This window comes from Grammomys surdaster, unplaced genomic scaffold (assembly GCF_004785775.1).
Source record: "Grammomys surdaster isolate TR1022 unplaced genomic scaffold, NIH_TR_1.0 842, whole genome shotgun sequence".
In the NCBI taxonomy this organism is placed as follows: domain Eukaryota; kingdom Metazoa; phylum Chordata; class Mammalia; order Rodentia; family Muridae; genus Grammomys; species Grammomys surdaster.
Window position 1 is genome coordinate 46,881 of NW_021605261.1, and position 5,221 is coordinate 52,101.

A 5,221-nucleotide genomic window follows, 5' to 3' on the forward strand; every position below is an offset into this window, starting at 1 on the left:
GTGGTACAATTAAAGGCATGCACCAACACACTCAGCTTGCCTGTCTCTTTTTGTAGTTAGTCATCATTCATATCATTTCTCGGATGTGTATAGTATTGATCTATTTGTCTGTGACTGTATGGTTGTTAATAGACCTTTCTCCTGGAAGTTTATATCATACTTAAAGGCCCAGAAATGACAGGGGTGGACCTCCTTTTCAGTTTCCTTCTATAATGACTTGGTGATTACATTAGAATTTCTGTGTCATGGAGTAAGTGTGGAAATCACCAAAGTTATATGAATGTACTGTTAAAGAAATATCTATTTAATATGTTGTCAGAATTATGCTTTCTATTGAACACATGAATGGATATTTTAGGATGCACTGACATATGATCATGTCCACATTAACATGAGTCCAGAAGAATGGGCTTTGCTGGATCCTTCCCAGAAGACTCTCTACATAGATGTTATGCTGGAGACCTCCAAGAACCTCACTGCTATAGGTAAGACTATAAATTTTGGGCCAGGGATCTCTGAGTTCGAGAGTTCGAGGCCAGCCTGGTTTACAGTGTGAGTTCCAGGACAGCCAGGGCTACACAGAGAAACCCTGTCTTGAAAAACCAAAAAAAAAAAAAAAATTGGGGCCAGGCGGTGGTGGTGCACGCCTTTATTTCCAGCACTTGGGAGGCAGAAGGCAGGCGAATTTCTGAGTTTGAGAGATTGAAGCTAGCCTGGTCTACAGAGAGAGTTCCAGGACAGCCAGGGCTACACAGAGAAACCCTGTCTCAAAAAAAAAAAAAGACTATGAATTTTGACCCATTTTATACAATATGAGGAAAGGTGTTTCTTGGTTATTGAGCTCTTCTTTAATTTTGATTGTGAAAGAGCAACAATGTGATAAATAAATCAGCCATAGTTCTGAGGTTCATTGAGGAGAGCAACTTAACTTTTCATCAGTTTTCAGTTATATATTATACATTTTCTGGCAATATATTTTAGGTTACAAATCAGAAGACAATAATATTGACGAACATCTTCAAAATTCTAGAATACATGGAAGGTAAGTTTCATGTTCAAGCTGATACATATATGCCTCTGAAGAAATCTGAGTGTGTAATTGAAGTGTTAACAAAACTCAGTATAAACAAGCATAGCTTTAAGTGTATTGATGATTAATAAATTCTCACAACACCATGTACCTCAATGTCAGGTAGTCGGGAAAGAAGCACAAGGAAACAATGACTTAACTGCTGTTACATTTTAATTATATCCCCATGGGAGCTGCTCTATAGAACTGCCAATTGATTTAGGTTGATACCTCTCAGATATTGTGAAGGACATATGCATAGATTAGATGATAAGAATATGTCTAAAATCTCCTAATCGGCAAACATTCCATAATAAATTCCACATTACTCATATACATTTAATGATTTACCAAAGTTTAGTGGGAAGGGTAATTTATGAGATTCAAGAAGGTTATGGTGTAGAAACCTTTATCCTGATATTACATCACTGTGATCAACAAACAGTTAAACTCTATGAATGCAATGTGGAAACCTTTTATTTTTTATTCTTGCCATAAATGATACATGTCACATTAGATCAAAGCCACATGAGCATCTGGAACATGGAAAATACCTTTCTCTCTCACAACAAGTAGAAGATATACAGTTTTCCCCACTTTGAGAAGATTGTGAAGGTGATATGAGTTTACAATTAATTGTGTATCCAACTTCATTGAGAATATGTAAATAGATTCACATTGCAGAAAAACCCTTTGAGTACAAGGAATATGGACATTCTTCTGTTTGTCCTGGCTTATTTTGCAAATGTAACATGACAATATAGCAAAATGATGAGTACAATCACTGTGTCAAAGCTCTGAGTTCTTCCAGTTCTCTTTAGAAATGTGGAAAACCTCACATGAGAAAAGGGTGTCAGAATATGAACCGTGTACTAAATGCTTTAACCACCACAACCATCTTCCAATATACAAAGGGAACCATAATAAAGTAGAAGCTTATGAGTCCAAACAAATAATTCAACCTCATGATTTGATCCTTTTTTACAGTAAACTAGACAAAACTGTAAAATTAAATCATATAGATAAAAAGAGTCATCACTGTAATCAATGTGGTAGTGTTTACACATGTCAATTGTCTTCACAGGCATAAAGGAAGTCTTGCCAGAGAGAAACCCTATGAATATACTCAATGTGATAAAACCTCTACACAACACAGTGGTCTTCAAAGGAATGAAAGAATTGATACTTGAGAGAAACCCTATGAATGTAATGAATGTGGTAAAGCCTTTTCACAACACAGTCATCTCCAAAATCATAAAAGAACACATTCTGGAGAGAAACCCTATGAATGTACTGATTGTGGCCAAGGCTTTTCACAACACAGTAATCTCCAAATACGTAAAAGAACACATTTTGGAGAGAAACCCTACAAATGCAAGCAATGTGATAAAGCCTTTTCACACAACAGTAGTCTTGGAAGTCATAAAAGAACACATTCTGGAGAGAAACCCTATGAATATAATCAATGTGGTAAAGCCTTTTCACAGCAGAGTTATCTCCAGAGACATAAAAGAACACATACTTCGGAGAAACCTTATGAATGCAAAGAAGGTGGAAAAAGGATTTGCCGTTTTCTATACTTTTCAGAACCATGAAAGAATTTATACTGGAGAGAAACCCTATAAATGTGATAAGGCCTTTGGTGTTCAAAATTAATTTCAAATACATAAAAGAACACATTCTGGAGAAAAAACCTTATCAATGTAGTCAGTGTGTCAAAGCCTATGCACATGACTATACACTTTGAAAACACAAAGCTATACTTACCTGAGAGAAACCCTATGAATGCAACCCTTTACTGTGTAGTAAAGCCTTTTCACAACAGAGTCATCTCCAGAAACACAAAATAAAACATAGTCTAGAGAAATTGTACCAGTGTAATCAATGAGGTAGAGCCTTAGCAGGACAGAGTTATCTCCAAATACATAGAAAAACACTTATTGAACAGAAACCCTATATAAGAAGAGTGGTAAAGTCTTTTCACACAGTAGCCATGTAAACCTAAAAGGACACTCACCAGATAGAAATCCTACAAACATAGTCAGTATGAGAAAGCCTTTTCACAATAGTTATCTCTATATTAAAAACAACAACAACAACAAAAACTTATTCGAGATTTTTTCTGAATAAAAGCAATGTGGAAAAGCCTTTGCTCATCACAATTATCTCTGAAAGTACTTTTTTGTCTTCATATACATATACTGGAGAGTAAACTTATGGATGCAATTGCTGTATTTAAAGCTTTATGTATAATTTTCTGAGGACTTGAATCCCTACTGAAGGGGATCTGCAACTATAAAGTATTTGTAAGATTGTTAGCCGGCTTAACTGCATTTAATACACAAGATTGTTTATTCTGGGGGAAAAGTTTTATTCTAACATGTGTCCACAATCTCTTTCAGCCTTTTGCCCACCGTTAGTTTGTTTGCACCTAAAAACTCATGGATAAAAGCCCTATGAATATACACTATTAGCTAGCACATTTAGATTTCATTCATCTTTTCATTTACACCAAATAAGTCATCTAAGTATAAAACTTTATGGATCTGTCTTAGTACCTTTTCTGATGCTTTGATACAACATAACGTCTTTGGCAACTTATCCAACGCTTTATTTGGGTTTATGGTGCCAGAGGTGTATGGGATTCCATCAATGAGGCATAGCAACAAGTGTGAGACATGGCAGTAAAGCAGCAAGTTCAAAGCTCACACTCAAGCCAAAGCATGAAGTAGCCAAGGAGAACAGGAGCTTATGTGAAGATTTAAACTCTCACAACCAACCCCCAGTGACATGTTTCTTCCAGTAGGGGCAGCATTTACTGAATCTTTCCAAATGATACCACCCACTGAGAAGGGTTGATTTTCTGAATTCCAGCTCAAATACTTGCATTTTCGGAAGTGAATCCTTTCTTCTATGAGGAAGAAAAACCCTGTAAATAAGCCATTAGATGCCTCATCATCTGGACTACACTAATGAAGGCTTAGAGGAGAAAAACATTCATGAGTACAAATTGGTTTTTTAGCGATTTGTTTAAATTTTAGTTATGTGTTGTTAGTGTGTCTTTCTGTCACATGTATGTGCATGCTGGTTTCCAAGAAAGTTAGACTTTTGTATATTCTTGTACCAAGGATTTCAGGAAGTTGTGAAAAACTTGATCTAGGGCCATGGAATAAACATGTCTTAACTACTTAGCTATGACCCTAGTCCTGTAAATATTTTAAAGTCTTTATATATTATCTTGATGTCATGAAATAGGAAAGCATTCATACAAGGCAAAACTCTGTGTATGCAAACAATTTGATGAAGATGTTAGAAATCATAGTTTTCTTCAGTTTCAAGACAAAGATCTCGTTCCATCTCTTTTTCTTAGCCTTGAAGGGAGTAAATTATTTAACATGTTTATTCAAGTATAATGGTGGAGTTCAACACTGTAGTTTGTAATTTGAACCTTTTGGTTAGGTATTGAAATTTACTGTATGTGTGGTAAATCCATTTAGTGAGGTTTATTTGGTGATTCTCATATTCCTTCTGTGGGTTCTGTTTCTTTATTGCCCGTTTCTTGCTGATACAAATTTTCTTGCTAAAATGTATACAGTCGTTTTCCCATCATCTAAGTGGTCTATTGTTCATTTCAATATAGGGCCTTCTGTGATCAGACTTTTCACATCAGGTTATCTGTGAAAAGGTGGATGGTTGTTGCTAATAGGTTTTCATGTTTTCATGAATTCCATTAAGATGCTGTTTTATCCAGCCAGACTTGGATATAATTGATTAGTTAGGGGTACATTTCAAGTCATGATTCTTATGTGTAAACCTGAATACCAGTCATCCCCAGTGTGTCCTGTTTTGTCAACATATTTTAATTATGTTAATGCTAAAATTCTTAATAGAAGACTATATAAGTAACATTAAATAACTTATTAAATCAAAGAAGCATTCATGTATTAGAGGTGTTATAAAATAGGATAGTCAGCATTCAAGTTTATATCTTGTAACATAGGTTGATGTACTATGGATATTTTTCTTAGGGTTTCAATTGTAAAGAGACAGCATGACAAACACAACTATGGTAAAAGTAAAAATATGTAATTGGTTCTGGCTTGCAGTTTTTGAGGTTTAGTCCATTATCATCATGGTGAGAAGTATGACAGC

The 5,221-nt window shown here is 35.2% G+C and overlaps 1 pseudogene; it reads left to right on the top strand.

The window, feature by feature from the left end:
- The first annotated feature begins 358 nt into the window (after nucleotides 1–358).
- Nucleotides 359–3,068, top strand: LOC114634057 (annotated as a pseudogene).
- The last annotated feature ends 2,153 nt before the right edge of the window (nucleotides 3,069–5,221 follow it).